The sequence below is a fragment of the Oryzias latipes genome, chromosome 13 (assembly GCF_053564925.1).
Source record: "Oryzias latipes strain Hd-rR chromosome 13, Olatipes_Hd-rR_3.1".
NCBI classification, from domain to species: Eukaryota; Metazoa; Chordata; class Actinopteri; order Beloniformes; family Adrianichthyidae; genus Oryzias; species Oryzias latipes.
The window spans coordinates 3907597-3923531 of record NC_136249.1 but is presented as its reverse complement, the minus strand read 5'-3'; the positions used below and the strand labels follow the sequence as shown (position 1 = coordinate 3923531).

The 15935-nt window shown below is 41.2% G+C and overlaps 22 non-coding genes across 22 annotated transcripts; all 22 read right to left on the bottom strand.

Moving 5' to 3' along the window:
* Positions 1–377: 377 nt before the first annotated feature.
* Positions 378–450, bottom strand: trnaf-gaa (transfer RNA phenylalanine (anticodon GAA)). Its single transcript has one exon. It is a non-coding gene; the product is annotated as a tRNA-Phe (tRNA).
* Positions 451–659: 209 nt separating this feature from the next.
* Positions 660–732, bottom strand: trnak-uuu (transfer RNA lysine (anticodon UUU)). The gene has a single exon. It is a non-coding gene; the product is annotated as a tRNA-Lys (tRNA).
* Positions 733–1708: 976 nt separating this feature from the next.
* On the bottom strand, positions 1709–1781 carry trnaf-aaa (transfer RNA phenylalanine (anticodon AAA)). The gene has a single exon. It is a non-coding gene; the product is annotated as a tRNA-Phe (tRNA).
* A 208-nt stretch (positions 1782–1989) lies between these two features.
* On the bottom strand, positions 1990–2062 carry trnak-uuu (transfer RNA lysine (anticodon UUU)). Its single transcript has one exon. It is a non-coding gene; the product is annotated as a tRNA-Lys (tRNA).
* Positions 2063–3038: 976 nt separating this feature from the next.
* Positions 3039–3111, bottom strand: trnaf-gaa (transfer RNA phenylalanine (anticodon GAA)). The gene has a single exon. It is a non-coding gene; the product is annotated as a tRNA-Phe (tRNA).
* Positions 3112–3319: 208 nt separating this feature from the next.
* trnak-uuu (transfer RNA lysine (anticodon UUU)) lies at positions 3320–3392 on the bottom strand. Its single transcript has one exon. It is a non-coding gene; the product is annotated as a tRNA-Lys (tRNA).
* A 976-nt stretch (positions 3393–4368) lies between these two features.
* Positions 4369–4441, bottom strand: trnaf-gaa (transfer RNA phenylalanine (anticodon GAA)). Its single transcript has one exon. It is a non-coding gene; the product is annotated as a tRNA-Phe (tRNA).
* A 208-nt stretch (positions 4442–4649) lies between these two features.
* trnak-uuu (transfer RNA lysine (anticodon UUU)) lies at positions 4650–4722 on the bottom strand. Its single transcript has one exon. It is a non-coding gene; the product is annotated as a tRNA-Lys (tRNA).
* A 966-nt stretch (positions 4723–5688) lies between these two features.
* On the bottom strand, positions 5689–5761 carry trnaf-gaa (transfer RNA phenylalanine (anticodon GAA)). Its single transcript has one exon. It is a non-coding gene; the product is annotated as a tRNA-Phe (tRNA).
* A 208-nt stretch (positions 5762–5969) lies between these two features.
* On the bottom strand, positions 5970–6042 carry trnak-uuu (transfer RNA lysine (anticodon UUU)). Its single transcript has one exon. It is a non-coding gene; the product is annotated as a tRNA-Lys (tRNA).
* Positions 6043–7018: 976 nt separating this feature from the next.
* trnaf-gaa (transfer RNA phenylalanine (anticodon GAA)) lies at positions 7019–7091 on the bottom strand. Its single transcript has one exon. It is a non-coding gene; the product is annotated as a tRNA-Phe (tRNA).
* A 208-nt stretch (positions 7092–7299) lies between these two features.
* Positions 7300–7372, bottom strand: trnak-uuu (transfer RNA lysine (anticodon UUU)). Its single transcript has one exon. It is a non-coding gene; the product is annotated as a tRNA-Lys (tRNA).
* Positions 7373–8348: 976 nt separating this feature from the next.
* On the bottom strand, positions 8349–8421 carry trnaf-gaa (transfer RNA phenylalanine (anticodon GAA)). Its single transcript has one exon. It is a non-coding gene; the product is annotated as a tRNA-Phe (tRNA).
* A 208-nt stretch (positions 8422–8629) lies between these two features.
* trnak-uuu (transfer RNA lysine (anticodon UUU)) lies at positions 8630–8702 on the bottom strand. Its single transcript has one exon. It is a non-coding gene; the product is annotated as a tRNA-Lys (tRNA).
* A 966-nt stretch (positions 8703–9668) lies between these two features.
* trnaf-gaa (transfer RNA phenylalanine (anticodon GAA)) lies at positions 9669–9741 on the bottom strand. The gene has a single exon. It is a non-coding gene; the product is annotated as a tRNA-Phe (tRNA).
* Positions 9742–9949: 208 nt separating this feature from the next.
* On the bottom strand, positions 9950–10022 carry trnak-uuu (transfer RNA lysine (anticodon UUU)). The gene has a single exon. It is a non-coding gene; the product is annotated as a tRNA-Lys (tRNA).
* A 976-nt stretch (positions 10023–10998) lies between these two features.
* trnaf-gaa (transfer RNA phenylalanine (anticodon GAA)) lies at positions 10999–11071 on the bottom strand. Its single transcript has one exon. It is a non-coding gene; the product is annotated as a tRNA-Phe (tRNA).
* Positions 11072–12328: 1257 nt separating this feature from the next.
* trnaf-gaa (transfer RNA phenylalanine (anticodon GAA)) lies at positions 12329–12401 on the bottom strand. Its single transcript has one exon. It is a non-coding gene; the product is annotated as a tRNA-Phe (tRNA).
* A 208-nt stretch (positions 12402–12609) lies between these two features.
* Positions 12610–12682, bottom strand: trnak-uuu (transfer RNA lysine (anticodon UUU)). The gene has a single exon. It is a non-coding gene; the product is annotated as a tRNA-Lys (tRNA).
* A 966-nt stretch (positions 12683–13648) lies between these two features.
* trnaf-gaa (transfer RNA phenylalanine (anticodon GAA)) lies at positions 13649–13721 on the bottom strand. The gene has a single exon. It is a non-coding gene; the product is annotated as a tRNA-Phe (tRNA).
* A 208-nt stretch (positions 13722–13929) lies between these two features.
* Positions 13930–14002, bottom strand: trnak-uuu (transfer RNA lysine (anticodon UUU)). Its single transcript has one exon. It is a non-coding gene; the product is annotated as a tRNA-Lys (tRNA).
* Positions 14003–14978: 976 nt separating this feature from the next.
* trnaf-gaa (transfer RNA phenylalanine (anticodon GAA)) lies at positions 14979–15051 on the bottom strand. Its single transcript has one exon. It is a non-coding gene; the product is annotated as a tRNA-Phe (tRNA).
* Between the last annotated feature and the right edge of the window lie 884 nt (positions 15052–15935).

Below are 15935 nucleotides of genomic sequence, written 5' to 3'. Positions count from 1 at the left end.
ATGAGCCATTCACTTGGCTACACACTAAGGGTACACACTAAGCTGCCATGGGTTGGACCGTTTACTTATGTGATTGCTCTCTCTGTTTCATCCACTTTTGCACAAACAGAAAGCCACTAATCAGTGGCAAGTGGATGGAAGCATGGTGGGAAGTATGCGTTTAAAAAAGGTGTGTATGTGTATATGTATTTATTTGATATGCAAGCGGGAAGCGATTTTGTGAATAAGTGGCATTGTTGGATAAAGGAAATGGGAAATTCCAGGAAAAAGCCAGGAATGAGAGCTTTTGAGAGCATGGTAAGAGTGGGAATTGCACACATTTAACATACGAGTATTGATGTGACTGAGTATTAAATGTAAACGGAGAAGTACGTGATTGCCGAAACTCGGGATTGAACCAAGGACCTCTAGATCTTCAGTCTAGCGCTCTCCCAGCTGAGCTATTTCGGCTACAAAAAGAGCTTTTTTTTATTGACAATGGGCTGTTATTGATTCATGTGGTACAGTTGAGAGGAATGGGCCAGGACATTGTTGCAAGAGCAAAAGAACTGGCTGGTAACAGGTGTGAAATGTAGCAGTTTTAGCACTACTGTCCAATATAAGGAAGCAATTCAAGAGTTTGCACAGCACCTGTATTTCCTGCTACATCCATAGTGTGGCACTTGAACAGGGACTTGAACCCTGGACCCTCAGATTAAAAGTCTGATGCTCTACCAACTGAGCTACTCAAGCCACTTGTGTTGTCCACTTGTAGTTTGTCAATGCAATAGGTAGGTTTGGGAAAGAAATGTATCAGATTGGAAAGTGCTTCTGGTTGCACCCTGTTGCTCGTGTCTATTGTTTGCTCTGTCTTCTGTGTCCCATCCTCTTGATACTTTTTTAGCATAAACTATTTTCAGATAGTTGGTGGTAAACCTCTTTTACGTATATTTTGGTTGAAACAGCACTCAACGTTAGTATTTTTGGTGAGCATCATTAAACACTCGTCATGTTTTGTGACTTTTCCTTCAGTAGAGGTAAGTCAACTTAAAATGGAAGTTTAGCACCATGCATCTTTTGTGTTACATTGGTGTAGCTAAGGAATGGCTGTTTGAATTTGTATTGCAAAAGAGACACTCTCCTCTCACACACAAAGATGGATTCCTTTGTTTTGATTTGGACCAATTTGCTATAGGCTAAGTTTGACTACGACAGAGAGCTGTTTACACATGAAGTGCACCTAAGTATTTTTCTTGCTTATCACAAGAATCCCTGAGCCTAAGCAAATTTCCTCAGGGAAAAGTCCCCCTCTATAGCCCAAGGGCCCATCTTTGTAACACAGTGGCTTATTAATGAGCCATTCACTTGGCTACACACTAAGGGTACACACTAAGCTGCCATGGGTTGGACCGTTTACTTATGTGATTGCTCTCTCTGTTTCATCCACTTTTGCACAAACAGAAAGCCACTAATCAGTGGCAAGTGGATGGAAGCATGGTGGGAAGTATGCGTTTAAAAAAGGTGTGTATGTGTATATGTATTTATTTGATATGCAAACGGGAAGCGATTTTGTGAATAAGTGGCATTGTTGGATAAAGGAAATGGGAAATTCCAGGAAAAAGCCAGGAATGAGAGCTTTTGAGAGCATGGTAAGAGTGGGAATCGCACACATTTAACATACCAGTATTGATGTGACTGAGTATTAAATGTAAACGGAGAAGTACGTGATTGCCGAAACTCGGGATTGAACCAAGGACCTCTAGATCTTTAGTCTAGCGCTCTCCCAGCTGAGCTATTTCGGCTTCTGAAATACCTTTTTTTATTGACAATGGGCTGTTATTGAATCATTTGGTACAGTTGAGAGGAATGGGCCAGGACATTGTTGCAAGAGCAAAAGAACTGGCTGGTAACAGGTGTGAAATGTAGCAGTTTTAGCACTGCTGTCCAATATAAGGAAGCAATTCAAGAGCTTGCACAGCACCTGTATTTCCTGCTACATCCATAGTGTGGCACTTGAACAGGGACTCGAACCCTGGACCCTCAGATTAAAAGTCTGATGCTCTACCAACTGAGCTACTCAAGCCACTTGTGTTGTCCACTTGTAGTTTGTCAATGCAATAGGTAGGTTTGGGAAAGAAATGTATCAGATTGGAAAGTGCTTCTGGTTGCACCCTGTTGCTCGTGTTTATTGTTTGCTCTGTTTTCTGTGTCCTATCCTCTTGATGCTTTTTTAGCATAAACTATTTTCAGATAGTTGGTGGTAAACCTCTTTTATGTATATTTTGGTTGAAACAGCACTCAACATTAGTATTTTTGGTGAGCATCATTAAACACTCGTCATGTTTTGTGACTTTTCCTTCAGTAGAGGTAAGTCAACTTAAAATGGAAGTTTAGGACCATGCATCTTTTGTGTTACATTGGTGTAGCTAAGGAATGGCTGTTTGAATTTGTATTGCAAAAGAGACACTCTCCTCTCACACACAAAGATGGATTCCTTTGTTTTGATTTGGACCAATTTGCTATAGGCTAAGTTTGACTACGACAGAGAGCTGTTTACACATGAAGTGCACCTAAGTATTTTTCTTGCTTATCACAAAAATCCCTGAGCCTAAGCAAATTTCCTCAGGGAAAAGTCCCCCTCTATAGCCCAAGAGCCCATCTTTGTAACACAGTGGCTTATTAATGAGCCATTCACTTGGCTACACACTAAGGGTACACACTAAGCTGCCATGGGTTGGACCGTTTACTTATGTGATTGCTCTCTCTGTTTCATCCACTTTTGCACAAACAGAAAGCCACTAATCAGTGGCAAGTGGATGGAAGCATGGTGGGAAGTATGCGTTTAAAAAAGGTGTGTATGTGTATATGTATTTATTTGATATGCAAACGGGAAGCGATTTTGTGAATAAGTGGCATTGTTGGATAAAGGAAATGGGAAATTCCAGGATAAAGCCAGGAATGAGAGCTTTTGAGAGCATGGTAAGAGTGGGAATCGCACACATTTAACATACGAGTATTGATGTGACTGAGTATTAAATGTAAACGGAGAAGTACGTGATTGCCGAAACTCGGGATTGAACCAAGGACCTCTAGATCTTCAGTCTAGCGCTCTCCCAGCTGAGCTATTTCGGCTTCCAAAAGAGCTTTTTTTATTGACAATGGGCTGTTATTGATTCATGTGGTACAGTTGAGAGGAATGGGCCAGGACATTGTTGCAAGAGCAAAAGAACTGGCTGGTAACAGGTGTGAAATGTAGCAGTTTTAGCACTGCTGTCCAATGCAAGGAAGCAATTCAAGAGCTTGCACAGCACCTGTATTTCCTGCTACATCCATAGTGTGGCACTTGAACAGGGACTCGAACCCTGGACCCTCAGATTAAAAGTCTGATGCTCTACCAACTGAGCTACTCAAGCCACTTGTGTTGTCCACTTGTAGTTTGTCAATGCAATAGGTAGGTTTGGGAAAGAAATGTATCAGATTGGAAAGTGCTTCTGGTTGCACCCTGTTGCTCGTGTTTATTGTTTGCTCTGTTTTCTGTGTCCTATCCTCTTGATGCTTTTTTAGCATAAACTATTTTCAGATAGTTTGTGGTAAACCTCTTTTATGTATATTTTGGTTGAAACAGCACTCAACGTTAGTATTTTTGGTGAGCATCATTAAACACTCGTCATGTTTTGTGACTTTTCCTTCAGTAGAGGTAAGTCAACTTAAAATGGAAGTTTAGGACCATGCATCTTTTGTGTTACATTGGTGTAGCTAAGGAATGGCTGTTTGAATTTGTATTGCAAAAGAGACACTCTCCTCTCACACACAAAGATGGATTCCTTTGTTTTGATTTGGACCAATTTGCTATAGGCTAAGTTTGACTACGACAGAGAGCTGTTTACACATGAAGTGCACCTAAGTATTTTTCTTGCTTATCACAAGAATCCCTGAGCCTAAGCAAATTTCCTCAGGGAAAAGTCCCCCTCTATAGCCCAAGAGCCCATCTTTGTAACACAGTGGCTTATTAATGAGCCATTCACTTGGCTACACACTAAGGGTACACACTAAGCTGCCATGGGTTGGACCGTTTACTTATGTGATTGCTCTCTCTGTTTCATCCACTTTTGCACAAACAGAAAGCCACTAATCAGTGGCAAGTGGATGGAAGCATGGTGGGAAGTATGCGTTTAAAAAAGGTGTGTATGTGTATATGTATTTATTTGATATGCAAACGGGAAGCGATTTTGTGAATAAGTGGCATTGTTGGATAAAGGAAATGGGAAATTCCAGGATAAAGCCAGGAATGAGAGCTTTTGAGAGCATGGTAAGAGTGGGAATCGCACACATTTAACATACGAGTATTGATGTGACTGAGTATTAAATGTAAACGGAGAAGTACGTGATTGCCGAAACTCGGGATTGAACCAAGGACCTCTAGATCTTCAGTCTAGCGCTCTCCCAGCTGAGCTATTTCGGCTTCCAAAAGAGCTTTTTTTATTGACAATGGGCTGTTATTGATTCATGTGGTACAGTTGAGAGGAATGGGCCAGGACATTGTTGCAAGAGCAAAAGAACTGGCTGGTAACAGGTGTGAAATGTAGCAGTTTTAGCACTGCTGTCCAATGCAAGGAAGCAATTCAAGAGCTTGCACAGCACCTGTATTTCCTGCTACATCCATAGTGTGGCACTTGAACAGGGACTCGAACCCTGGACCCTCAGATTAAAAGTCTGATGCTCTACCAACTGAGCTACTCAAGCCACTTGTGTTGTCCACTTGTAGTTTGTCAATGCAATAGGTAGGTTTGGGAAAGAAATGTATCAGATTGGAAAGTGCTTCTGGTTGCACCCTGTTGCTCGTGTTTATTGTTTGCTCTGTTTTCTGTGTCCTATCCTCTTGATGCTTTTTTAGCATAAACTATTTTCAGATAGTTTGTGGTAAACCTCTTTTATGTATATTTTGGTTGAAACAGCACTCAACGTTAGTATTTTTGGTGAGCATCATTAAACACTCGTCATGTTTTGTGACTTTTCCTTCAGTAGAGGTAAGTCAACTTAAAATGGAAGTTTAGGACCATGCATCTTTTGTGTTACATTGGTGTAGCTAAGGAATGGCTGTTTGAATTTGTATTGCAAAAGAGACACTCTCCTCTCACACACAAAGATGGATTCCTTTGTTTTGATTTGGACCAATTTGCTATAGGCTAAGTTTGACTACGACAGAGAGCTGTTTACACATGAAGTGCACCTAAGTATTTTTCTTGCTTATCACAAGAATCCCTGAGCCTAAGCAAATTTCCTCAGGGAAAAGTCCCCCTCTATAGCCCAAGAGCCCATCTTTGTAACACAGTGGCTTATTAATGAGCCATTCACTTGGCTACACACTAAGGGTACACACTAAGCTGCCATGGGTTGGACCGTTTACTTATGTGATTGCTTTCTCTGTTTCATCCACTTTTGCACAAACAGAAAGCCACTAATCAGTGGCAAGTGGATGGAAGCATGGTGGGAAGTATGCGTTTAAAAAAGGTGTGTATGTGTATATGTATTTATTTGTTATGCAAACGGGAAGCGATTTTGTGAATAAGTGGCATTGTTGGATAAAGGAAATGGGAAATTCCAGGAAAAAGCCAGGAACGAGAGCATGGTAAGAGGGGGAATGACACACATTTAACATACGAGTATTGATGTGACTGAGTATTAAATGTAAACGGAGAAGTACGTGATTGCCGAAACTCGGGATTGAACCAAGGACCTCTAGATCTTCAGTCTAGCGCTCTCCCAGCTGAGCTATTTCGGCTTCCAAAAGACCTTTTTTTATTGACAATGGGCTGTTATTGAATCATTTGGTACAGTTGAGAGGAATGGGCCAGGACATTGTTGCAAGAGCAAAAGAACTGGCTGGTAACAGGTGTGAAATGTAGCAGTTTTAGCACTGCTGTCCAATGTAAGGAAGCAATTCAAGAGCTTGCACAGCACCTGTATTTCCTGCTACATCCATAGTGTGGCACTTGAACAGGGACTCGAACCCTGGACCCTCAGATTAAAAGTCTGATGCTCTACCAACTGAGCTACTCAAGCCACTTGTGTTGTCCACTTGTAGTTTGTCAATGCAATAGGTAGGTTTGGGAAAGAAATGTATCAGATTGGAAAGTGCTTCTGGTTGCACCCTGTTGCTCGTGTTTATTGTTTGCTCTGTTTTCTGTGTCCTATCCTCTTGATGCTTTTTTAGCACAAACTATTTTCAGATAGTTGGTGGTAAACCTCTTTTATGTATATTTTGGTTGAAACAGCACTCAACGTTAGTATTTTTGGTGAGCATCATTAAACACTCGTCATGTTTTGTGACTTTTCCTTCAGTAGAGGTAAGTCAACTTAAAATGGAAGTTTAGCACCATGCATCTTTTGTGTTACATTGGTGTAGCTAAGGAATGGCTGTTTGAATTTGTATTGCAAAAGAGACACTCTCCTCTCACACACAAAGATGGATTCCTTTGTCTTGATTTGGACCAATTTGCTATAGGCTAAGTTTGACTACGACAGAGAGCTGTTTACACATGAAGTGCACCTAAGTATTTTTCTTGCTTATCACAAGAATCCCTGAGCCTAAGCAAATTTCCTCAGGGAAAAGTCCCCCTCTATAGCCCAAGAGCCCATCTTTGTAACACAGTGGCTTATTAATGAGCCATTCACTTGGCTACACACTAAGGGTACACACTAAGCTTCCATGGGTTGGACCGTTTACTTATGTGATTGCTCTCTCTGTTTCATCCACTTTTGCACAAACAGAAAGCCACTAATCAGTGGCAAGTGGATGGAAGCATGGTGGGAAGTATGCGTTTAAAAAAGGTGTGTATGTATATATGTATTTATTTGATATGCAAACGGGAAGCGATTTTGTGAATAAGTGGCATTGTTGGATAAAGGAAATGGGAAATTCCAGGAAAAAGCCAGGAATGAGAGCTTTTGAGAGCATGGTAAGAGTGGGAATCGCACACATTTAACATACGAGTATTGATGTGACTGAGTATTAAATGTAAACGGAGAAGTACGTGATTGCCGAAACTCGGGATTGAACCAAGGACATCTAGATCTTCAGTCTAGCGCTCTCCCAGCTGAGCTATTTCGGCTTCCAAACGACCTTTTTTTATTGACAATGGGCTGTTATTGAATCATTTGGTACAGTTGAGAGGAATGGGCCAGGACATTGTTGCAAGAGCAAAAGAACTGGCTGGTAACAGGTGTGAAATGTAGCAGTTTTAGCACTACTGTCCAATATAAGGAAGCAATTCAAGAGCTTGCACAGCACCTGTATTTCCTGCTACATCCATAGTGTGGCACTTGAACAGGGACTTGAACCCTGGACCCTCAGATTAAAAGTCTGATGCTCTACCAACTGAGCTACTCAAGCCACTTGTGTTGTCCACTTGTAGTTTGTCAATGCAATAGGTAGGTTTGGGAAAGAAATGTATCAGATTGGAAAGTGCTTCTGGTTGCACCCTGTTGCTCGTGTTTATTGTTTGCTCTGTTTTCTGTGTCCTATCCTCTTGATGCTTTTTTAGCATAAACTATTTTCAGATAGTTGGTGGTAAACCTCTTTTACGTATATTTTGGTTGAAACAGCACTCAACCTTAGTATTTTTGGTGAGCATCATTAAACACTCGTCATGTTTTGTGACTTTTCCTTCAGTAGAGGTAAGTCAACTTAAAATGGAAGTTTAGGACCATGCATCTTTTGTGTTACATTGGTGTAGCTAAGGAATGGCTGTTTGAATTTGTATTGCAAAAGAGACACTCTCCTCTCACACACAAAGATGGATTCCTTTGTCTTGATTTGGACCAATTTGCTATAGGCTAAGTTTGACTACGACAGAGAGCTGTTTACACATGAAGTGCACCTAAGTATTTTTCTTGCTTATCACAAGAATCCCTGAGCCTAAGCAAATTTCCTCAGGGAAAAGTCCCCCTCTATAGCCCAAGAGCCCATCTTTGTAACACAGTGGCTTATTAATGAGCCATTCACTTGGCTACACACTAAGGGTACACACTAAGCTGCCATGGGTTGGACCGTTTACTTATGTGATTGCTCTCTCTGTTTCATCCACTTTTGCACAAACAGAAAGCCACTAATCAGTGGCAAGTGGATGGAAGCATGGTGGGAAGTATGCGTTTAAAAAAGGTGTGTATGTGTATATGTATTTATTTGATATGCAAGCGGGAAGCGATTTTGTGAATAAGTGGCATTGTTGGATAAAGGAAATGGGAAATTCCAGGATAAAGCCAGGAATGAGAGCTTTTGAGAGCATGGTAAGAGTGGGAATCGCACACATTTAACATACGAGTATTGATGTGACTGAGTATTAAATGTAAACGGAGAAGTACGTGATTGCCGAAACTCGGGATTGAACCAAGGACCTCTAGATCTTCAGTCTAGCGCTCTCCCAGCTGAGCTATTTCGGCTTCCAAAAGAGCTTTTTTTATTGACAATGGGCTGTTATTGATTCATGTGGTACAGTTGAGAGGAATGGGCCAGGCCATTGTTGCAAGAGCAAAAGAACTGGCTGGTAACAGGTGTGAAATGTAGCAGTTTTAGCACTGCTGTCCAATATAAGGAAGCAATTCAAGAGCTTGCACAGCACCTGTATTTCCTGCTACATCCATAGTGTGGCGCTTGAACAGGGACTTGAACCCTGGACCCTCAGATTAAAAGTCTGATGCCCTACCAACTGAGCTACTCAAGCCACTTGTGTTGTCCACTTGTAGTTTGTCAATGCAATAGGTAGGTTTGGGAAAGAAATGTATCAGATTGGAAAGTGCTTCTGGTTGCACCCTGTTGCTCGTGTTTATTGTTTGCTCTGTTTTCTGTGTCCTATCCTCTTGATGCTTTTTTAGCATAAACTATTTTCAGATAGTTGGTGGTAAACCTCTTTTACGTATATTTTGGTTGAAACAGCACTCAACGTTAGTATTTTTGGTGAGCATCAGTAAACACTCGTCATGTTTTGTGACTTTTCCTTCAGTAGAGGTAAGTCAACTTAAAATGGAAGTTTAGGACCATGCATCTTTTGTGTCACATTGGTGTAGCTAAGGAATGGCTGTTTGAATTTGTATTGCAAAAGAGACACTCTCCTCTCACACACAAAGATGGATTCCTTTGTTTTGATTTGGACCAATTTGCTATAGGCTAAGTTTGACTACGACAGAGAGCTGTTTACACCTGAAGTGCACCTAAGTATTTTTCTTGCTTATCACAAGAATCCCTGAGCCTAAGCAAATTTCCTCAGGGAAAAGTACCCCTCTATAGCCCAAGAGCCCATCTTTGTAACACAGTGGCTTATTAATGAGCCATTCACTTGGCTACACACTAAGGGTACACACTAAGCTGCCATGGGTTGGACCGTTTACTTATGTGATTGCTCTCTCTGTTTCATCCACTTTTGCACAAACAGAAAGCCACTAATCAGTGGCAAGTGGATGGAAGCATGGTGGGAAGTATGCGTTTAAAAAAGGTGTGTATGTGTATATGTATTTATTTGATCTGCAAACGGGAAGCGATTTTGTGAATAAGTGGCATTGTTGGATGAAGGAAATGGGACATTCCAGGAAAAAGCCAGGAATGAGAGCATGGTAAGAGTGGGAATCGCACACATTTAACATACGAGTATTGATGTGACTGAGTATTAAATGTAAACGGAGAAGTACGTGATTGCCGAAACTCGGGATTGAACCAAGGACCTCTAGATCTTCAGTCTAGCGCTCTCCCAGCTGAGCTATTTCGGCTACAAAAAGAGCTTTTTTTATTGACAATGGGCTGTTATTGATTCATGTGGTACAGTTGAGAGGAATGGGCCAGGACATTGTTGCAAGAGCAAAAGAACTGGCTGGTAACAGGTGTGAAATGTAGCAGTTTTAGCACTGCTGTCCAATATAAGGAATCAATTCAAGAGCTTGCACAGCACCTGTATTTCCTGCTACATCCATAGTGTGGCACTTGAACAGGGACTTGAACCCTGGACCCTCAGATTAAAAGTCTGATGCTCTACCAACTGAGCTACTCAAGCCACTTGTGTTGTCCACTTGTAGTTTGTCAATGCAATAGGTAGGTTTGGGAAAGAAATGTATCAGATTGGAAAGTGCTTCTGGTTGCACCCTATTGCTCGTGTTTATTGTTTGCTCTGTTTTCTTTGTCCTATCCTCTTGATGCTTTTTTAGCATAAACTATTTTCAGATAGTTGGTGGTAAACCTCTTTTATGTATATTTTGGTTGAAACAGCACTCAACGTTAGTATTTTTGGTGAGCATCATTAAACACTCGTCATGTTTTGTGACTTTTCCTTCAGTAGAGGTAAGTCAACTTAAAATGGAAGTTTAGGACCATGCATCTTTTGTGTTACATTGGTGTAGCTAAGGAATGGCTGTTTGAATTTGTATTGCAAAAGAGACACTCTCCTCTCACACACAAAGATGGATTCCTTTGTCTTGATTTGGACCAATTTGCTATAGGCTAAGTTTGACTACGACAGAGAGCTGTTTACACATGAAGTGCACCTAAGTATTTTTCTTGCTTATCACAAGAATCCCTGAGCCTAAGCAAATTTCCTCAGGGAAAAGTCCCCCTCTATAGCCCAAGAGCCCATCTTTGTGCCACAGTGGCTTATTAATGAGCCATTCACTTGGCTACACACTAAGGGTACACACTAAGCTGCCATGGGTTGGACCGTTTACTTATGTGATTGCTCTCTCTGTTTCATCCACTTTTGCACAAACAGAAAGCCACTAATCAGTGGCAAGTGGATGGAAGCATGGTGGGAAGTATGCGTTTAAAAAAGGTGTGTATGTGTATATGTATTTATTTGATATGCAAACGGGAAGCGATTTTGTGAATAAGTGGCATTGTTGGATAAAGGAAATGGGAAATTCCAGGAAAAAGCCAGGAATGAGAGCTTTTGAGAGCATGGTAAGAGTGGGAATCGCACACATTTAACATACGAGTATTGATGTGACTGAGTATTAAATGTAAACGGAGAAGTACGTGATTGCCGAAACTCGGGATTGAACCAAGGACCTCTAGATCTTCAGTCTAGCGCTCTCCCAGCTGAGCTATTTCGGCTTACAAAAGAGCTTTTTTTATTGACAATGGGCTGTTATTGATTCATGTGGTACAGTTGAGAGGAATGGGCCAGGCCATTGTTGCAAGAGCAAAAGAACTGGCTGGTAACAGGTGTGAAATGTAGCAGTTTTAGCACTGCTGTCCAATGTAAGAAAGCAATTCAAGAGCTTGCACAGCACCTGTATTTCCTGCTACATCCATAGTGTGGCACTTGAACAGGCACTTGAACCCTGGACCCTCAGATTAAAAGTCTGATGCTCTACCAACTGAGCTACTCAAGCCACTTGTGTTGTCCACTTGTAGTTTGTCAATGCAATAGGTAGGTTTGGGAAAGAAATGTATCAGATTGGAAAGTGCTTCTGGTTGCACCCTGTTGCTTGTGTTTATTGTTTGCTCTGTCTTCTGTGTCCCATCCTCTTGGTGCTTTTTTAGCATAAACTATTTTCAGATAGTTGGTGGTAAACCTCTTTTACGTATATTTTGGTTGAAACAGCACTCAACGTTAGTATTTTTGGTGAGCATCATTAAACACTCGTCATGTTTTGTGACTTTTCCTTCAGTAGAGGTAAGTCAACTTAAAATGGAAGTTTAGCACCATGCATCTTTTGTGTTACATTGGTGTAGCTAAGGAATGGCTGTTTGAATTTGTATTGCAAAAGAGACACTCTCCTCTCACACACAAAGATGGATTCCTTTGTTTTGATTTGGACCAATTTGCTATAGGCTAAGTTTGACTACGACAGAGAGCTGTTTACACATGAAGTGCACCTAAGTATTTTTCTTGCTTATCACAAGAATCCCTGAGCCTAAGCAAATTTCCTCAGGGAAAAGTCCCCCTCTATAGCCCAAGGGCCCATCTTTGTAACACAGTGGCTTATTAATGAGCCATTCACTTGGCTACACACTAAGGGTACACACTAAGCTGCCATGGGTTGGACCGTTTACTTATGTGATTGCTCTCTCTGTTTCATCCACTTTTGCACAAACAGAAAGCCACTAATCAGTGGCAAGTGGATGGAAGCATGGTGGGAAGTATGCGTTTAAAAAAGGTGTGTATGTGTATATGTATTTATTTGATATGCAAACGGGAAGCGATTTTGTGAATAAGTGGCATTGTTGGATAAAGGAAATGGGAAATTCCAGGAAAAAGCCAGGAATGAGAGCTTTTGAGAGCATGGTAAGAGTGGGAATCGCACACATTTAACATACGAGTATTGATGTGACTGAGTATTAAATGTAAACGGAGAAGTACGTGATTGCCGAAACTCGGGATTGAACCAAGGACCTCTAGATCTTCAGTCTAGCGCTCTCCCAGCTGAGCTATTTCGGCTTCCAAAAGACCTTTTTTTATTGACAATGGGCTGTTATTGATTCATGTGGTACAGTTGAGAGGAATGGGCCAGGCCATTGTTGCAAGAGCAAAAGAACTGGCTGGTAACAGGTGTGAAATGTAGCAGTTTTAGCACTGCTGTCCAATATAAGGAAGCAATTCAAGAGCTTGCACAGCACCTGTATTTCCTGCTACATCCATAGTGTGGCACTTGAACAGGGACTTGAACCCTGGACCCTCAGATTAAAAGTCTGATGCTCTACCAACTGAGCTACTCAAGCCACTTGTGTTGTCCACTTGTAGTTTGTCAATGCAATAGGTAGGTTTGGGAAAGAAATGTATCAGATTGGAAAGTGCTTCTGGTTGCACCCTGTTGCTCGTGTTTATTGTTTGCTCTGTTTTCTGTGTCCTATCCTCTTGATGCTTTTTTAGCATAAACTATTTTCAGATAGTTGGTGGTAAACCTCTTTTACGTATATTTTGGTTGAAACAGCACTCAACGTTAGTATTTTTGGTGAGCATCAGTAAACACTCGTCATGTTTTGTGACTTTTCCTTCAGTAGAGGTAAGTCAACTTAAAATGGAAGTTTAGGACCATGCATCTTTTGTGTTACATTGGTGTAGCTAAGGAATGGCTGTTTGAATTTGTATTGCAAAAGAGACACTCTCCTCTCACACACAAAGATGGATTCCTTTGTTTTGATTTGGACCAATTTGCTATAGGCTAAGTTTGACTACGACAGAGAGCTGTTTACACCTGAAGTGCACCTAAGTATTTTTCTTGCTTATCACAAGAATCCCTGAGCCTAAGCAAATTTCCTCAGGGAAAAGTCCCCCTCTATAGCCCAAGAGCCCATCTTTGTAACACAGTGGCTTATTAATGAGCCATTCACTTGGCTACACACTAAGGGTACACACTAAGCTGCCATGGGTTGGACCGTTTACTTATGTGATTGCTCTCTCTGTTTCATCCACTTTTGCACAAACAGAAAGCCACTAATCAGTGGCAAGTGGATGGAAGCATGGTGGGAAGTATGCGTTTAAAAAAGGTGTGTATGTGTATATGTATTTATTTGATCTGCAAACGGGAAGCGATTTTGTGAATAAGTGGCATTGTTGGATGAAGGAAATGGGACATTCCAGGAAAAAGCCAGGAATGAGAGCATGGTAAGAGTGGGAATCGCACACATTTAACATACGAGTATTGATGTGACTGAGTATTAAATGTAAACGGAGAAGTACGTGATTGCCGAAACTCGGGATTGAACCAAGGACCTCTAGATCTTCAGTCTAGCGCTCTCCCAGCTGAGCTATTTCGGCTACAAAAAGAGCTTTTTTTATTGACAATGGGCTGTTATTGATTCATGTGGTACAGTTGAGAGGAATGGGCCAGGACATTGTTGCAAGAGCAAAAGAACTGGCTGGTAACAGGTGTGAAATGTAGCAGTTTTAGCACTGCTGTCCAATATAAGGAAGCAATTGAAGAGCTTGCACAGCACCTGTATTTCCTGCTACATCCATAGTGTGGCACTTGAACAGGGACTTGAACCCTGGACCCTCAGATTAAAAGTCTGATGCTCTACCAACTGAGCTACTCAAGCCACTTGTGTTGTCCACTTGTAGTTTGTCAATGCAATAGGTAGGTTTGGGAAAGAAATGTATCAGATTGGAAAGTGCTTCTGGTTGCACCCTGTTGCTTGTGTTTATTGTTTGCTCTGTTTTCTTTGTCCTATCCTCTTGATGCTTTTTTAGCATAAACTATTTTCAGATAGTTGGTGGTAAACCTCTTTTATGTATATTTTGGTTGAAACAGCACTCAACGTTAGTATTTTTGGTGAGCATCATTAAACACTCGTCATGTTTTGTGACTTTTCCTTCAGTAGAGGTAAGTCAACTTAAAATGGAAGTTTAGGACCATGCATCTTTTGTGTTACATTGGTGTAGCTAAGGAATGGCTGTTTGAATTTGTATTGCAAAAGAGACACTCTCCTCTCACACACAAAGATGGATTCCTTTGTCTTGATTTGGACCAATTTGCTATAGGCTAAGTTTGACTACGACAGAGAGCTGTTTACACATGAAGTGCACCTAAGTATTTTTCTTGCTTATCACAAGAATCCCTGAGCCTAAGCAAATTTCCTCAGGGAAAAGTCCCCCTCTATAGCCCAAGAGCCCATCTTTGTGCCACAGTGGCTTATTAATGAGCCATTCACTTGGCTACACACTAAGGGTACACACTAAGCTGCCATGGGTTGGACCGTTTACTTATGTGATTGCTCTCTCTGTTTCATCCACTTTTGCACAAACAGAAAGCCACTAATCAGTGGCAAGTGGATGGAAGCATGGTGGGAAGTATGCGTTTAAAAAAGGTGTGTATGTGTATATGTATTTATTTGATATGCAAACGGGAAGCGATTTTGTGAATAAGTGGCATTGTTGGATAAAGGAAATGGGAAATTCCAGGAAAAAGCCAGGAATGAGAGCTTTTGAGAGCATGGTAAGAGTGGGAATCGCACACATTTAACATACGAGTATTGATGTGACTGAGTATTAAATGTAAACGGAGAAGTACGTGATTGCCGAAACTCGGGATTGAACCAAGGACCTCTAGATCTTCAGTCTAGCGCTCTCCCAGCTGAGCTATTTCGGCTTACAAAAGAGCTTTTTTTATTGACAATGGGCTGTTATTGATTCATGTGGTACAGTTGAGAGGAATGGGCCAGGCCATTGTTGCAAGAGCAAAAGAACTGGCTGGTAACAGGTGTGAAATGTAGCAGTTTTAGCACTGCTGTCCAATGTAAGAAAGCAATTCAAGAGCTTGCACAGCACCTGTATTTCCTGCTACATCCATAGTGTGGCACTTGAACAGGCACTTGAACCCTGGACCCTCAGATTAAAAGTCTGATGCTCTACCAACTGAGCTACTCAAGCCACTTGTGTTGTCCACTTGTAGTTTGTCAATGCAATAGGTAGGTTTGGGAAAGAAATGTATCAGATTGGAAAGTGCTTCTGGTTGCACCCTGTTGCTTGTGTTTATTGTTTGCTCTGTCTTCTGTGTCCCATCCTCTTGGTGCTTTTTTAGCATAAACTATTTTCAGATAGTTGGTGGTAAACCTCTTTTACGTATATTTTGGTTGAAACAGCACTCAACGTTAGTATTTTTGGTGAGCATCATTAAACACTCGTCATGTTTTGTGACTTTTCCTTCAGTAGAGGTAAGTCAACTTAAAATGGAAGTTTAGCACCATGCATCTTTTGTGTTACATTGGTGTAGCTAAGGAATGGCTGTTTGAATTTGTATTGCAAAAGAGACACTCTCCTCTCACACACAAAGATGGATTCCTTTGTTTTGATTTGGACCAATTTGCTATAGGCTAAGTTTGACTACGACAGAGAGCTGTTTACACATGAAGTGCACCTAAGTATTTTTCTTGCTTATCACAAGAATCCCTGAGCCTAAGCAAATTTCCTCAGGGAAAAGTCCCCCTCTATAGCCCAAGGGCCCATCTTTGTAACACAGTGGCTTATTAATGA